Source organism: Vulpes lagopus, chromosome 16 (genome assembly GCF_018345385.1).
Source record: "Vulpes lagopus strain Blue_001 chromosome 16, ASM1834538v1, whole genome shotgun sequence".
Lineage (NCBI taxonomy): Eukaryota > Metazoa > Chordata > Mammalia > Carnivora > Canidae > Vulpes > Vulpes lagopus.
Window position 1 is genome coordinate 12831730 of NC_054839.1, and position 17487 is coordinate 12849216.

General features: G+C 45.5%; 1 protein-coding gene and 1 pseudogene across 1 annotated transcript in view; one reads left to right on the top strand and one right to left on the bottom strand.

Annotated features, from left to right (window-relative positions):
• Positions 1-17487, top strand: part of STK24 (serine/threonine kinase 24) — a 121336-nt gene that overhangs the window by 19356 nt on the left and 84493 nt on the right. The window lies entirely within an intron of this gene.
• LOC121477009 lies at positions 3420-6116 on the bottom strand (annotated as a pseudogene).

Consider the following 17487-nt stretch of genomic DNA (forward strand, 5'->3'; position numbering starts at 1 on the left):
TATTTTAAGAACACAGTCTTTTTGGTTCTACTGGAATGTTTTTTATCTGTACACTATTTCCCCCTCATCAGTTCTTTTACTTTCTGACTTGACCAGAGTAGTTTCTCTGCATGTGGAGGAGCCTGGGTTGCCCTTGGCCTCTGTCATCATGAACACTGTGTGCCTTTGGGGTTCTCAAGGTGCGTGCATTCAAAATTACCTTGAGAGGTTAGCAGCTCTTGGCAGCCATCGTGGAACTGGACGAGAGAAGATTCTAACAGGACAGTTCCCCGCAGTTCCTTACTGGTTCTCTGCCCCCTCTGGTTGTTTTTGCAGCTGTTCAAGTTAAAAAACATGTATCCACTCTGAAAATAGGGGTACCTAGTAACTTCTTCTCTAAGCAGATCTCCATTTTTATTTCAACTCCCTAAAATTTCCCTCATCCCGTCCTTTCCCAGCTGGGGCAGGTGGAAGCTCTCAGCCCAGGGATGAAATAGGTGCTCTTGGGCTTTGCAGGTGTTTTGCTTCTGAGCCTCTCCCAACTCCACCGACTCCACCTATGTCCTCACCCCTGCATGTCCTGAGGCCCTGCCAAGCTGCCCCTACACTGTTGACCTGTCCTTAGCGACTCACATGTTTCTGACCTCAGTTTGGTCCTTAGGGTCTAAACCCCTTTCCATAACCCAGTTCCTGTGGAAGGCTGTTGGGAAATGTAAGGAGAGAAAAATTAATTCTGTGTGGTTTCCCCCTCCCCAAACTAAAGATCCCTTTTTAAAAAATTGAGCTATTACAAATTTTAATTTAATTAAAATATTATAGAAGTAATACATGATTAACTGCAAAAAAAAAAAAAACCCAAACCAAAACAAAACCTAGTACCTAAACCAAAACCTAGAATTGTATGGCTTTATCCCCAGGGGTAGCTACTGTTGAGGGTAAGGATTCTGTGGCTGCCTTAATTGCAAGGGATTTTTCACTCTACATTTAGAATTGAAGGGGAAGGCTGGGAATTCCATTTATTTTTTTCTTCCTTATCATGGCAGTTCCATTGGAAATGTCACTAGTTTCTGACCAAGACCCCTTAAGCAGTCTGGTTTCTGCCAGCACTTAAGTGCTTTTCATACTCCTGATGAGACATGATACTCATTCGTCAACAGGGATTTATTGGATGTCTTCTATGTTTGAAACACCATCTAGAGGCTGGGGAAGTAGATGAGCTGTGCCTGTAATGCGCTAACACAGCCCATTGTCCAGCAGACATTCCGGAATGCACAGCAAATGCTGGGAATACAGGGTGATACTAATCAAAGTGGGTGAAAAGAAGGAAGCCTTCCTGGAGGAGGTGGCACTTGAGCCTATGTCTGAGTAGTTCTTTAAGGTACTGCTGGGTAAAGAGCATTCCAGGAAGATGGGGTCTTTTCATAGAATTGGCTGTAGTTTGGGATAACTGGTATAGATGAGTTAGATTAATGTTTTTCATTCTTCTCTACTTGAGAAAATGAGAATGTAAAGGTTTTGGAAAGATTTCACTTTGGATGTGGTATATGTACACGATGGAATATTACTCAGCCATTAGAAATGACAAATACCCACCATTTGCTTCGACGTGGATGGAACTGGAGGGTATTATGCTGAGTGAAATAAGTCAATCGGAGAAGGACAAACATGGTCTCATTCATTTGGGGAATATAAATAATAGTGAAAGGGAATAGAGGGGAAGGGAGAAGAAATGGGTGGGAAATATCAGAAAGGGAGACAGAACATGAAGACTCCTAACTCTGGGAAACGAACTAGGGGTGGTGGAAGGGGAGGTGGGTGGGAGGTGGGGGTGACTGGGTGACGGGCACTGAGGGGGGCACTTGATGGTATGAGCACTGGGTGTTATTCTATATGTTGGCAAATTGAACACCAATAAAAAATAAATTAAAAAAAAGAAAGATTTCACTTTGGAGTAGGGTAAAAGCACTAAAAAAGAAAGATGAAGTCGGGGGGTTTCAAGTCAGGTGATAGATACTTCCTTAATGGATTGGATAATCCAGATTATCCAGAAGTGGCCTAAAGTGGCTTTGGTGGCTTCTCACTTTATTTCTGATTTGCTTGATGAACAGATAGCAAGAAGAGATTGGAAACCTAGGTAGGTCTTGATTTCTATAGGCCGGTCCCAGTATATTACACAGTGTACATTTTAAAAAGTTGCACTCAGTCTTCATTCCTGATTCAGAAGGGTGTTTTTTTTTGTTTTTGTGTTTGTTTTTAGTTGGGCTTCATACACAGTGAAGCACAGAAGGCTATTTAGATGGTTTCACTTTATTTTGCATACTTAGAGTTGGGCATTTGGAACTAAGCAAAAATACCATGCAAATGAGTGTTTTTACCTTTGGGCCAAGAGCTTTGGGCTGCTTTCACCTGGGAGAAGGCTGGCTGTGTCCATGAGCTTTCCCAGGAGCCAGTATGTGAGGAAGCACCAGTGGGTTTCAGTGATGGTTACCTGTGCTTGAAGAGACACTAGTATGGGAAGGAGCCAGACCCTATTTAATAGAAGGCATTAGAAACAAGGAAGCTTTCACCTTCTCTGAGGAGTCCCCTCAGTTGGCAGTGACCATCAGCATTAGTGATGTGTCATTACTTAGGGTGAAAACCCCTTTGTGGATGGTGGAGGTTGGCTGCTGAGGGGGGAACCTGCGGCATTAGACCTATAGCTATAACACATGGAATGTATTAGTGAGCTGAATGAATGAGATTCCTGTAGAAAAGTCAGGATTGTTCAAGAGTTGTAAGATGTCACTTCCTACCCTGTGAGGTTAGTTGGGTTTAGCAGGGAAGAGTGGGTGGCATTAGGCTAATACAGGAAGTTGATAGTCTTAGTTTGTGATTAGCTGAAGATATTTCAGATGGTTGAAGTGAGGAAAACCCTTTGTATGTCACAGGATGTGTTGTCTATACTGTCTCAGGGTGGTGTTGCCAGTGGAATTGCGTTAGCCCAGTTGCAGAGGTCCCTGCTTCGTGACCACTGTGGTGCCAACTGGGGCTAAGGATGGGGGCTTCTGTGTTCATCATTACTTAGGTCTTCCCTGAGAGATCCAGATGTGTCTTGAAGGTCATATAGTAGATCGAATAGTTGACTAAGTAGATTAAATAGATGATTAATTTTTCGTAGAGAAAGATGTGGTGTGAGGGGGAGTAGTGGCATGTGTACATGGGTGGTGTGTGATTTGAGGATAAACTCTTGGGACAGGTCAGCTCCTTGACACTTGCAAGATTTATCTTCCCATATCCAGCCATTAGTTGAAATTTACTACATGCCAGTCATCTGTGTTTCAACTACTACTGCATGTAATTTGAACATTTGTGACTCAGAAGAAAAACACAACTAAGACTTCAGGTCAAACTATGATGGGAACACGAGAACATTGGTTATATACCAGTTTTTTTTTTTTCCCCACATAAAGAGTTTTATTTGCCAGTGGGTGGGGGTGGGCAGGACCCTAATCAAATAAGCCGAATCCCATGTCGTCGTCTGACTCTTCGGACTCCTCTTTCTTCTCGTCTTTCTTTTCCTCCACTGCGGCTGGGGCAGCACCAGCAGCAGGAGCTGCAGACCCTGGGGCAGCAGACACGGCCACAGCCCCACCAGATGGTTGGCCAACTTGCCAATACCCTGAATACCCTGAGTGATCACGTCCTCAATGTTTTTCCCGTTGAGCTCGCTGATGACCTTGTTGAGCCGGTCATCACCCGCCTTGATGCCCACGCTGTCCAGGATCTTCTTGACATCCTTGGCGCTGGGGGAGGTGTTGCCCCCCAGGGTGGCCAGCAGGTAGGAGGCGACGTAGCGCATCTCGGCGGCGGCGAAGCCTCACGTGTGCGACCTCGGTGGCGTCAGGGATGGAAAAAAAGCTATATACCAGTTTTAAAAATTTTTCATGTATTATTCTCAGGAAAACTATAGTATGTATGCATTTGTCTCTTCTTTTGCAGGTGAGTAAACCTAGGCCTATAGAAACAAGTAACTAGTAAGAAGTGGAGATGGATTTGAAGCCACATGCATCTGGCCGTGGGTGCCATATTTTTCATGCTATGCCAGGTTCTCTAGTGGATTTGCCTACTGGACTGCAGAGTTGGGGTTTTCAATTGAATTCTCCAGGAATAAATTGGTGATCCAGCTCCGTAAATGGCATCATCTACTCAGAGGGCTTAGCAGCAGATTGTTCTGTATGGAGAATAATTACATACAGAATTGGGATGGATTTATTGGAGTATTTGATTGGATAGGTGATTGAGGCTGTGATATTGAGATATAGAAAAGGTTACTTGTATGTGTTAATGCATTTTTTTCAGTTTGCTCAGTTGGTCAGAAGGAGTTGGTAATAAGGCCAAGGTTTCTGGGTTGATAGCTGAATACATCTAGGGGCCTTGTAGAGAAAACAATGAATTGCAATTAAAGGTTACACCTCCTCCTCTTGCCTCCCCCACTGCCGTGGCCTACCTGTGCAGGAATCAGTGGAGAGGTGTCTCAGTACAAATACTGGGAAAACAACACACAGTACTCTGTTTAATATAAAAAATTGTTTTTCAAAGGTGTAGAAAGAAGGGGAGCTGAGATGTTAGAGGGCCTCAGAGATCAAGGTGGGAATAACTCTAAAAGTGTTTAAGTGGCAGTGTGAAGAGTTAATGTGTTAAGTCTGTTTCCAGTTGAGGAAAATCCATCTTATGGCTTTTTTGAGCCTGCTGCTTGATTTTCTCTCTTGACACCATTTTGGAAGTGAGAAATAGGAACCTGACTTTCTGTGATGGAGGGTGTGCCATCCTCATTTGTAGAATTAGAGATAGGAAGCCCCGTTGTGGGTGATAATTAGGGAAAGGAGCAATCAGCCTGCTTATCTTTGGGTTGGTTGAAAGGAGGCCAAGGAGAGGGACAGCAGGTAGTCAGGGTGAGGCCTTTGCTGTCCGCAAGCCCTTGAGTTGGCCACTGCATAGAAGAAAGCCTCTGTTTGCCATATTCTTGGTAAAATTGTCTCCTTATGACAATATCATCCATAGTTCAAGCTTTTTGACAGGTCTGATAATTTTCATCTTTAAAATAAAGTAGAACCAAAAATATCAAGAAGTCTTTTTGTAAAATGAATTACTCCAGGGTTTGGCTTTTGTAACGTTTAGTGGAAAGAAGGTCAGTAGGCCATCTGTTTGGGCCATCTGAGATCTTCGGCATATCTGGTGGGAGACCCCAGTGTTGTGGGACGAGGTGATCAGTGCGGACCCGCCCTTTATCATGTGTCCGTTTTGAAAGGGGCATCGTACTCATCACTTGGGCCCTGCTACCGATGTTTTCTTGCCATACCTTGTTGTCTGAAAGTGAGGATCCATGTGTAATTAAACATGCTGTCCTTTAAACTGAACTATTTTGTATGTTGAAACTATTTCTCTCATTTTTCAATGAAATCTAGAATGACAAAGATTTTTTAAGTGTATTGAGTAACATCTATATTTTCAGAAATTCCTATGATTTTCCAATTTCTTTAAGCTTTGGTGTTTCTTTTTTAACTTCAGAAGAAAAATTTAAATGGGCTTAAAAAATAAACGCAAATATAGCAGAATTTTTTCCCAGATGATTTATCTTTTTTATCTTTTTTTTTATTTATCTTTTTTAGTATTTTGGTTTTGTTTATTGGTTTTTTTACGGAGAGAATTAACAGAAATGCAGTAGTTACAGTGTTGTATAATACAATTCAGGATGTTTACTCTATTATAGAAGCACATTTGCTGTTTTTAGCTTCTTGATTATTGTCCAGATTGATTTAGGGTAATGGATTAGAGATATCTGAAAACTGACCTTTTGCAACCAGAACGGTTTGAGCCAAGAATTTGGGACCACAAACTTAAATTCTTCCTGAAGTGTGAAGTCTAGCCTTTAAAAAAAAACCCCAAAAAACCTTTCAGCGTATGTATGTGTTTATATGTGCTCATTAAAAATGAGAGTCTTAATAGCACTGCTTTTTCTTAGTATAAATTTGTAAAATAAGCTCATTGGTAACAATTGGGGTTATGTAGAAAACCATCGATAAATCCATAAATAACCACTTGTTAACATTTTGGTGTACACCCTTCTGAAGCTGTTTCCTGTGAATGTGTTACCCACTTGCCCCTTCCACACACGACAAAAATGGAGCCCTTGTAACATGTACTACTGCTCAGTAATGTGCTTTTTCCTGTTAAACGTTGGAATATTTCTCCATGTCAGTAAATCATCATTATTTTGAGTTGCTGCTTGGTGTTTCATTGTATGGCTGCAGAATAATTCCTGAAACTGCTCCTACATTGATTGATACCTGGTTAGACAGTTTGCAACTTAAAAAAATAAAAGAATGCCAGTGACTCTCAGTCTCTCCACTTACCTAGTTATTCCTTAGGATACACTAGAAGTGGGACTTATTTCCTTCCTTTCGTTTTTAGGTACTGTTCATGTATGTATTTGGAGTCTTTGTTGCTTCCTGAGCTAGCTGCTTCTCTGGTCACTTGTATCTTTTTTAGTCCTTCATTTTCAGATGATGATTGTTCTCCCTCTCCTTGTTTGTGGCAGTTTTTCTGCTTTTAACTTGATGTTTATTTGGGTGATGGCTTTTATTACCTTCAACTGTGGTGACTAGTTTTTTTTTTTTTTTTTTTGAGAATAAAAAATTAGGGTGTCCTGATTTGATTTATTTCTTTTTAAAAAATTTAACTTAATTTTAAGTTCCAGTTAACATACAGTGTTAGATTGGTTTAAGTGATTCTGTACTTCCATATGTCACCCCTTCAGCTTCTTTGAGTTAAGAGCAGTATTTGTAACTTTTCCTCCTCTTCCTTGGGAAGTTCTCTCTAAGGATGAGATGGCATTTTCCTTCAGCCCTTTGCTTGTTGTATTGTTTTGTTCCACTGCCTTTTCCTTTAGTAGAATTTCTGCATGGGTGCTTTCGATTCAGGAGGCACCTCCAAAGGGCGAGTTCTGTCCGGACCTGTGGTCTGTGGTCAGGTGCAGGGATGCAAGAGCTGCCCTGGAGCACCTGCCATCTCTGCTCCTTCCTGCCTTCACTTGTTCTTCCTTGGGATGACTTGATCCCCAGATTCCCACAGCAGCTGCCTTGGGTCAGCAGTACAAAGCTGGCTTATCTTCCTGGTTAGGTTAGTGGGGATGACCCAGGTCAGCTGGACCTCCTGCACGGGGTGGGGCCCAGCACCCCAGAATCCTCCCTAACAGCCTCAGCCTCTGCCATTCCTAGAAAATAGCTTCTCTCATTTTCAGAGAAGCTGCTTCTTGCCCAGGGCCTAGCCAGTTGAGGATTGGGTCCCTGCTTTTCCTGCAGCTTGGCTCAGGTGTCACTGTATTTGGCAGGCAGTCTTTAGGGCTGTGGCTGTTTCCTATTTTGATTGTAGATGGACTTTTCTTCTTATTTCATTCTTTTATTACCTTTAGTGTAGATCGGAGGAGGAGGAGGAGGGAGGGCATAAATGTGCCTTTCATTTGCCTTCTGTCTCTGGGAATCTTCTTGCAGTTACTAAGCCCGGCTTCCATCTGCATGATCGACTGCGACTTAGCGCCCGAGTATTCACACTTGGCCAGTCTGCCTCATGTGCTGTTCTCCTTGAGCATAGGATCAAGAAGGACTCAGAAGGAGAACGAAGTGCATGTGGTTGATCTGAGATGCACAGGTGACTGAGTCTACCAGATACCCAGTAGTAAATGGTTCATTGTTTTGTTGAAATCCTTTAAAGATGTGTTAGGTTAAGCTTCCTTCCACAGTGTATACTGATGACTTTCCCTTTCTCGCTGGTGGGAGGTCAAGGTGTGCCAGCTCCTCACGACCCAGCCCAACCCCACTTGTCACCCAGTATGCAACAGGAGCATGACAGCTTCCTTACAGAGGGGATCTTCCTTATGCAGGGGACCTTCCTTATGGAGGTTCCCCCCCACCCCCATTTGGAGAATTGAATACTGAAAAGAGGATAATTTTAAGGAGAAACTTATCATTGGTGCAGGGGCTGGAATCTTTTTGTGTCAGAAGCAGATCCTTTTTGGGGCATTCTCTTTATTATTTTAGCAGGGTATTTTCAGACTTCACCCCAGGGGGATGGCTGGCATTTCCTGGCACATTTGGGAGGTGCGAAAGTCAGTGGTGTCCTTGGGCGCTACCTTGGGAACGGAGGAGTGGTGGCTTTCTGCATGTTCCTCCCTTCCACTGCCACCAGAGCCACTCTGGGGCCTTGCCCACCTTTGCCCCAGCTGCTGCTTCTCATCTGCTGTGGGTTAGGGCCCTTTCTTAGAGTGTGTGTTGATAGTGGACCAGAATGTTCTGAGGGCCTGAGGTCCCCTCCTGTGCAGAGCAGTGCCTGTGAATCCAGGGCTTAGGATTCGTGACCGCTATTTCTGTTCTTGGAGGCCTTTTTGTGCTTGGAAGCAGAAGGCTTCCTGCTTCCGGAGGGTTGAGGTTTCAAAAATCTGACCTCTGAATCAAAGTTGAGTTACTATACTGGGACGATTGTGTGAGCTTCCTTTAAATCTATGGCACTTCACACTGCAGTTCAGCCCGCGGTTGTGGGGGTGGGGTGGGGGTTGGGGGGGCAACTTTATTGCATTATTCATTTGATTTGCCCTTCAATTGTTCTCTTTTTTGGGAATGCAGCAGCTCTTTAAGTATCCTTTGAGTTGGGAAGGGTTTCACTGAGGCCGTAATCTTTGGGAGGGTAGCATGACTGGCTGTTTCTTCTTACTCAGCCCAGGAGCATGGCCTGGAGGCCATCTCCCCTCTTCCTTTTACCTTGCTGGCATTTCAGGTGAGGTGGCTCTCCCTGACACGTGGGTGTTTGCCCTCCTCAGACAGGATTTGATACACAGTGGTGCTGGGGACATGAGCCTGGAAACCTGGGTATTTATTAATCTCAGGCGGTGTGAGAATTGATGTGTCTGTTTCCTAATTGGAAGTAGGTGAACTATTTCGTATGCTGTTTCTGGGGTCTCAAGTCATCTCTATGAGGGGTGTGAGGGATTACTGTGTTCTAGTTGAATTGAGCCCAGGATCTGTGAGGTCGGCTCGATTGTAGTTACCATCAGTAAAACACAGGGCTGGGAGGAAGTTGGAACCAACCCACTTACTGATAGAGACGGTTTTTTGAATGTGCAAAGGATAAATGTGGTGTTTTTGTCAGACTCGTTGCACTAACCTAATAGACAAGAGGGAATTGGCTGGAATGATCCTTGCTCAGCAGTATTTATTTTGATTCACACACCTTCCCAAAGGTTGCTCATTTAAGTCCCCACTTATAATACTTGAAAATAGCTGACATAACCAGTCTCCAGTGGAGTTGGAGGAATGTGGTGCCAGAAATTATGACATCCTGAGAGTTGATTACCGTGTCCAGAAAATAATGCAGTTTTGTGAACACCTCAGTCTTCAAGGTGTGGGGTAAATGGCCTACGATTAGAGGAAATTAAATGATTTAATCTTTACCTCCTCCAAAAGATACAGAAACCACAACACAAAGGTTAGGTGAATTGCCCAAGATCATTAAGCAAATATGTGGTGGAGGCAAGATTTGAACCAGTTTGTCTCAAAAGCCTACACCCTTAAACCACTCCACTTCACACTTATACCATGAGGAAGTGTATTTTATTTCTCTGTTTAATGACAGATACTGGTTATTACTTAAACTGGGGATGGTAGGACATACATATGTGAAGTGTAAACAGTGTGGAATATGGTAAGCAATATGTTTTTACTCCTGCATTATTGTTGCTACAATACTGGTTGAGAAAATAAAACCTTGCATTTCAAAGCAAGCTTAGTGTAGTTCTCTTCCTTAATAATTATGATCTGTTGAAACGTCCTCTTCTGGAGTTCTGTTCAGTAGGCAGACAAAATGGCGCAGAACACAAGTGAGTCCAAGCTTACCGCTTTGCTTGCTGTGCTTAATCCTCTTGGGACAGTATCTGGTATGTTTATTAAATGGGCTGCTTCTAAGTTAAAAATAAATCTTCCCTGAAAGAAGTCAAGAATTTATTTTAAATTAGAATGTGATTTCACTGAGCCTTCACCTTTTTTGAATCTGATACTAAAATCATGCTCATCTCTACTCACAACCCCAGAAATTTTCATAATAATGCCACAATGAAAACCTAAGAAAACCACTTTTGCTTTTGAAACTCTGAATGGAGACCAACACTGCCCTTCATAAATAGTTGGTTAGGACACATTGAGAGGTGTTGGGAGTCACTTTTGGGTGGTGTGAAGCTTCATGGATACACTTGCCTTGTGGTCCTCCCTGGCCTTAGTGTTTGGGGGCAGATGGGCTGGAAGAGTGGTCAGGGAGGTGAAGTTTTGGCAAATCAGAACGCTTTGGAAAAACGCGAAAACATTTTTGTTTTGTCCCCCCCCGCCCCCCCAAATCACTCAGTCTCTGGACATTATAGCTCTCCCTATATGCCAGGTTTTCAGTGAGGTGATGAGGTAAGATGAACTGAGTGAAGTCTTTGTCCTTGTAGACCTCACAGGCATTTGGGGGACACAGATAGATGAATACAAGTATGCAGTGTATTTGAAACGGTTTTGTGGTATATTTTACATGCTACAAAAGGTACTCTCTAGGGTGTGTAATTCAGTGATAATTTTAAGAACTTTACCAAGAGGTGCAGACCTCACTGTGAGTTTAGAACATGTACATACCCGCAGTGGGATGCCTCTGTTTCCGCCAGCCCCCCGGCCCCCTGGTTTCCAATCACGTTGCCTTTTCTGGACACTTCATATAAATGAATTCAGTCTTTTGTGTCTTGTGACTGTTTCCTTTCACTTAACATGTTTTTGAGGTTCGTGATGGCATGTGTCCATAGCGTGGTCCCTTTCATTGCCAAATAGTATCCCATTGTACGGATGGGCCTCATTTTGTCCATCACCAGCTGACCAACATCCACGCTGTTTCCAGTGTCTGGCTATTACAAATAATACTGTGTGAACATTCGCATGTGTGTTGTTGTGTGAACTCCTGGGGTTCCAGTCCTCTTGGAAGTGGAGCTGCTGGGGCATATGGTGGTCTAATGTTTCAAGTTTTGGAGAAACTGCCAAACTCCTTTCTGAAGTGGCTGCGTCATTTTATCTCCCTCTAGCAATTTACTGCAGGAAGGGGCAATGCAGTTTTAATAGATTTAAGAGATTGATCACTACTTCCAGTTTGATGTTCATACTGTTCCGTCAATATGGCAGAATGGAAAAAAGCAATCTGACAACAACAGAAATTGTTATGTTACTTACCCTCTGGAGGCATTTTAGGCTCTTAGCCGTCTTAACCCACCCGTCCAAGAGGTGTGTGCATCATGATTAGAGTGAACAGGATGGAAATTGAGAACAGTGTGCCGAGTGGACCTGAGGATGAGTTAATAGAAACTTGTCCTTTCTGTTCTGTTTGGTGGATGTCAGGGCCTGTGGGAATATAACCGTGTCAGCGTTAGTTCTGAAAGCCTTTCTTTCAGTCATTCCCCAGCCCCGGACCGCTGCGTCTCCTCACTTGATTTTCCTTCTGGTAGAGTCCAGAAGCCGAGACAGCCTTCGGGTACCTGTCCTATAGTTTTCTTCTGTAACGAGGATGTTTTTTCTGCCTCACTTTGGACCAGAAGGAAGGGTGGGCAGAGGCTGCGTGGGAGCTGAGGTGGCAGGCGGGCCACTCCTGGAGCACAGGGAATATTGCTGTCACGCGTGAGTGTGTGTGTGTGTAAGACACAGGATAGGAGGAGGAGGAGGAGGACAGTCCACAGAGAGGGCGGAAAATGAATAAAATGAGTTAACATCTCTCTGGAGCTGAAGGTCAATTTGAGGTGCATGCAGATAAAGCGATAAAGGGATGACAAATGTCACCTGAGCAAGTGCTTTGTGTTAGGGCCCAGCACTTTTTTCTTTTGTTAAAACCTGGTGGCTGGTGTGGTCCTCAGGAAGGAGGTTCTGGAAGTGACGAGAATCTGTGGAGTCCCTGTAGATTCGTGACACTGATGATGGGTGACAGAAGCTGTGATGCCAGCAGGCAGGACGCAGGCCGCCAGTGAAATCTGCAGGGTGGGGTCTGCTGGCGCCGAAACCTGAGCAGAACCTTGAACCAGGTAGTGGAGGGATGATAATGCGGGCTCACACAGCTGGGTGCCCAGGCCCTTGGCACTGGTGAACTCACTTTGCCTCCCACCACCTTCAGTGCAGGTGCTTTGATTGTCCTCTTTGACAGAAGAGGAAACTGAGGTCCCCAGCACCTCGGTAGCTTGTCCAGGGTCCATCATCAGAGCTGAAATCTGATCCAGGCAGTCGGGCTCCATGCAGGGTCTGTTAACCACTGTCAGGGTGAGAGGCGGTGGCACTGTACCCAAACGAGGACCAGAAATAATATTGCTCCTTCTTGCTTCCTGTTTAATATTCCCACCAGGGAGCGCAGAGCTTCCCTCTTGAAAGCCACTGACTGTCTCAGCAGTGGGCAGCAAGCCAGATGCGAGTCATTGTCTCATAGCTGGTGAGGCCAAGTCCACTGGCTCTTTAATCTCGTAGGGCCTGTGGCTTTAGCCTCCAGGCCTCCAGGCTCTACATTGCTTTACCCATTTGATTCATGCAGTGGACATTTATAGAGGGTCTCCTACATGCCAGGTACTGGGCTGTCTAACCTGCGCTCCTTCAGGGCAATGGGGGAGGCTGATATAAGCATGGCTTTGTTCAAGGCAGACCAGAGAGAGTGTTTGAAGACGAGTGGTTCTTCCCCCTTCTAGACAGGTGGACCTGAGGGGACTGACTGACTGGAACCCCGCTCTAGGGGGCCTGGGCCCAAAGAGATTTCCATCACTAGCACTAACTATAAAAATAAATATCCCCGGGGCACCTGAGTAGCTCAGTGGTTGAGCATTTGTCTGTGTCTCGGGGCCTGATCCCATGGTCCCAGGATGGAGTCCGGAGTCCCGAGTCCAGCATCGGGCTCCCTGCAGGGAGCCTGCTCCTCCCTCTGCCTGTGTCTCTGCCTCTTTTCCTGTGTCTCATGAATAAATAAATAAAATCTTAAAAAAAAAATTTCCTTAACAGGTAGCCTGTCCATTTGAGATGGGGTTTTAGGGGTCACAGTGTAGAGTAATAGAACTTTGGCTTTAGAGCTGAACACCACCGCCTCTGGCTCTGTGTACACCCTGGGTGAGTAACATAGACTTTTTGCGCTCTGTTTTCTCACTTGTAGAAGTATTTTCTTCTGAGGGTTGGGTGAGGAGATGAGGAGACTGGTCCTTTCTCTTTGGGAAGCTGGAGGACCCGTGTTGGGACATGGTAGTGAGGATGAGGGGGAAGGAGTATGCTTCTAGGTTCTGTTGAGGGATGCATGGCACTGATTTCTGAAGTCATGGACAGCTCCTGTCCTGTGCTGGGAGCTGGTACTGGGTTCCTTCGCTGGGACCAGGCAGCGGGCAGCCTAACCAGTATGGTGGGCAGTAGACCAGGGCTAATGTATTAACCCTGGGCGGTCTAGTGTGGGGGTGGGCAACCTACAGCTGCCCTTGGCCCATTTTTGTCAGCTCATGAGCTAAGATGGTTTTTCCATTTGTAAAGAGTTGTTTAAAGAAAGAGGGAAAAGAAGAATATGCAGCAGATACTATTTGGCCCACAAAGCTGGGGTGTTGACTGCTCCCAGAAAAGGTGTGCTGCCCCTGCTCTAGCACACCTCTAGCACTTGGGAGGCTTTAACCCACCCAAGTGTCATACAGGACAGCTGACTTGATGGTTGTCTTACTGACTGAGTCAGAGCAGCTGGACTTCTGAGAAATGTGAGATGCCAACACTGCGTGCATACGCTCTTGTCCTTGCCACCCCTCCTAGGGATAGAAAAAGACCTTGTGATATCTTTGGTCTCCCTGGTGGGCAAGATGCATGTATTCCCACTTAGGCCATATCAACCTTGCTCATTGCCTTGGCATTTTTATTTCATCTGTTTTCTCCTTAATGTCTCTAAAAGCTGAGAATTTTCAGGTAAAGGAAATGTGATTATTGATTGAATTATAATTATACCCAAACTATTGGGTCTGATTTTTAGACTAGTCTGAGTTCCCTGATGCTCGTGACTATAAGCTTATACAAAATACAGGAAAGGTGAGTTCACCTGCGGGGAATTGGGGGTGGCATCAGATTGCACTCCTGCTGATTGTAGCATTCCACTGTGATAACCCAAGGGCACACCTTGCCAGGTTCCTCTCAGCCAGGCATGCTGCCAAGCTTGCAGCTTGCAAGCACTTTCTCACATGGAGGATGACCCTGGATGCACACATAGTGGGGTTTAAACCCCTGACTAGCTGCGGGGGACCGCCTGCATGTGACCCACCTTTAGCGCCCAAGTGCCCTCGGCTGTGTCGTAAGGATCGTATTCTCTCTTTCCTGGGGTGGTGGTGAGGTCTGGAAAGGCCTGGTTAGGAAGACCGCTTAGCACAGAGCCTTCGTGTGGAGGAGTTTTGGAAGTGGGAGTGGCTGGTATTTGTCAGTGCTTATTATAGTAGGGTACAGTCAGAATCTTTGCCACGGCCTGTTTGTGTTGGTTTTAATGAAGGAGGTGCCCACATTCATTTCTCAATGAGCTGTACAATTTATTTGGAATGCTTTGTGTGTTTTTCAACAAGTGCTTGCCCAACAGCACTGGCTGGATTTCAGTCTCTGCCTCGGTGTCTGGGCCTGCTCATCCTCCCAGAGAAACCCCAAGCCTTCATCTGTCAGCAGGGAGCCTTTCATGGAAGAAAAGTGGACCCAGCAACCCCTAGGGGAGGGGGCGGTCAGAGGTTTGCTCTGTGGGGCACAGAAGCTCAGTTGGCTGGGGGACCCGCACTAAGATTTGTGACTGTGGGTAAGCTGGAGCCGCAGGCCCCGGTGTCCTCGCCTCCTGCTGCTGTCATTCCCCTGTGCTCCATGGGGCTTGTGGGTGAGCCTTGGACACTAGGCAAGCAGTCAGAGCCTTCAAACATATTGCTCAGTCTGCACTGAGAAAGAGCTTGAAACCAGTGAGGGTTCTTCCAGCCTGGACCCTCTGCCTCCCTGACACAGGGGTCTGAACCTGCTCTCCCTCCCTCTCTGGAGTGGCTTCTCTTGAGCTTTGAGCTCACAGAGCTTCAGACCGTTCCTAAGGTAGTGGACACGTGTGTGTGTCTGGGGATTTATCAGATACTGAGGCCAAAACAGTAGATTCAACCAGGTGGAGCGGTCATTTTTTCTTACGTTTTTTTTTTTTTTAACTTGTATTTGTGTTTTTAAAATGTACTCAGGCAGTGTCTACCTTAAATAAACATTTAAAGATGAGTAGACACTAGTACGAGGATTCCTGAAATCTCCTGATGGTATGTAGATCTACACGTCAATATTCATGGGGTTTAACATCTCTTTTTCTCAATTTTATTTGTGCCAAATGCCGTAGAATGTTTACTCTGTTTCTTCTCGGTTGTAGGGCTGGGCTGTTGCCGGGTTGAAATGAAGCGTGCAGTTTGGGGGAAATGCATTTACCATGCCAGACTGTGAGGTAGTGGCTTTGGAATGGCTTTGGAGGGCTCAGGTGGGGAAAGCCAGGGCTACCACTGGGAGGAGGAAGTGCTCTGTTCCTGGACCTGGGCTCTGAGTGTCTTCTCCTCGGCTGGTGGTGAGTGGATTTATTGTAATGTGGAAGGAGTAGGTTTCTGCACAAACCCATGACCTAGACCTCCAGTTACAAAATGGTCTATCAGTTAGCTAGGAATGAGACTTTCTTTTAAGGACTGGAAAAATCTGTCCATTCTTTGAGCTGATTGAAACCATTTGCTATTTAAAAGTCTTTGTGTGGTAAAGAAAGGTTTTTATTCTGGAGACCTTAAATTAGCCAGTTCATACACAAAATACCCTTTGGGGCTAGAGGCTGAGATGAGCTAGTTACTAGGAGGCCAAAGTCAGTGGAGGCTGAGGGGGAATGGGGTGAAGACTGAAAAGCTGAGCCTTGGGGAGATGCCTCAGCCCTGAGGACATCCCTTGTCACTGATGGGATTCCTTCCCAGGTGGAGAAAAGCAGGTGAGCGGGAGAAAAGGTCCTCCAGGTGTTCCTGCTGAATCTGTAACGTCCTGCTGTGCTTGGAGCCATCTTATAGACCAGACCACTGGTTCTCAACCTCGGCTGCACGGTGGATCCTTCTGGGGAGCTTGAAATAATAATTGGGATTTCATGGTCCAAGGTGATTCTGGTGGGCAGCCCCTGTGGGGAGTCACTCCCCACATACAGCGGGGAGGGCTGCCCTGTAGGCCGCTGCCTGTGACTCCCGGGGGTGGCACAGCAGGTGGAGCTGCTGGTCATCATCGCACCCTTCCCCATAGCTTCTCCCAGACCCGTGTGCTGGTTGCTGTGTGTGGCTTTTGCTCACTTCTGAAGGAGGCTGAGGCCGTCTTGGAGATGGCACATTCCACTGTGTGTCTGCTCCTTCCGGCCACAACTCATCACTCTGTTTGCGCTTTGAGGGGTGCAGGCTGGCCAAGTAGGAAACCGTTCTGCAAATTTGTCCCTCCCGAAGAGGAGCCCTGGTGTCCTGAATCGGCGGTTGGTGTGAAACCAAAGCCCTGACCTTAGACTTTGTTGCTGAGTCAAAATGAGGAGCTCAGGGTTCCCCTGTTCTGTTTGGGTCATAATGTGTCTAGGGTTGGCTACAGGGGAAACCCCAGCGATCTGATTGGGGGAGATGTGCTAAATTGTGATGATTCAGTTCCCTGAAAGCAGGACATCCTTCCCAGAAGTATGCGAGGGGCTTTCCAGGCAAGGGAGGAGGCCGGGGTGGACCGCAAGCTTTCTTTGCTGCGTCCACTCCCAGAATTGAGGGGGTTTCAACATGGCAAAGGTTTCTGGTTGTAGGATTCCTGGGAAAATACTGAAGAAAAGATGTTCGGCTTTTCTGGAGTGTTCTGAGGGGATGGTTTTGAAGTGGGAGAGCTAGGTTTTTATCTCTGGAAGCTGAAGAATGAATCTCACAGACAGAGGAGAGTGAGTAAAGCGATAGAAGTTTATTAAGCAAGGATACAGAGAAAGCTCTCAGGAGTGAGATGGATCCTGACAGAGTTGCCAACGTGGGCCTCCATGGACAGTCTTTTATTTAAACATTTAGTTAAAGATGAGTAGACACTAGTACGAGGAGCTTGTGGCCTTATCAGTCTTGTGGCATTACTTGGTTTGAGTAAGGACTAGTGATAACATCTTTAATGGCTTACTTCTTTGTGGTCTGGTTATTTTTTGTTGGTCACAGATGGCTGTCATAAAAAAAAAAATCTTTTCCACCCATACCCAGGGCAGGGTGGTCTTATTTGTTCCCTTATCTCTGATTTCCTTACATCTCAGCATTTTTGAGATTTTGTTTTGTGAGCCTGATTCCATGGCCCCTTACCTATCTCTCCGTGCCTAGCCTTGCCTGTCCCTGATGCAGTTTATAGACATTATTGTGGCTTTGTATGTATATATTCCATTTAAGGGGCAGCTTTTTTTTTTTTCTCG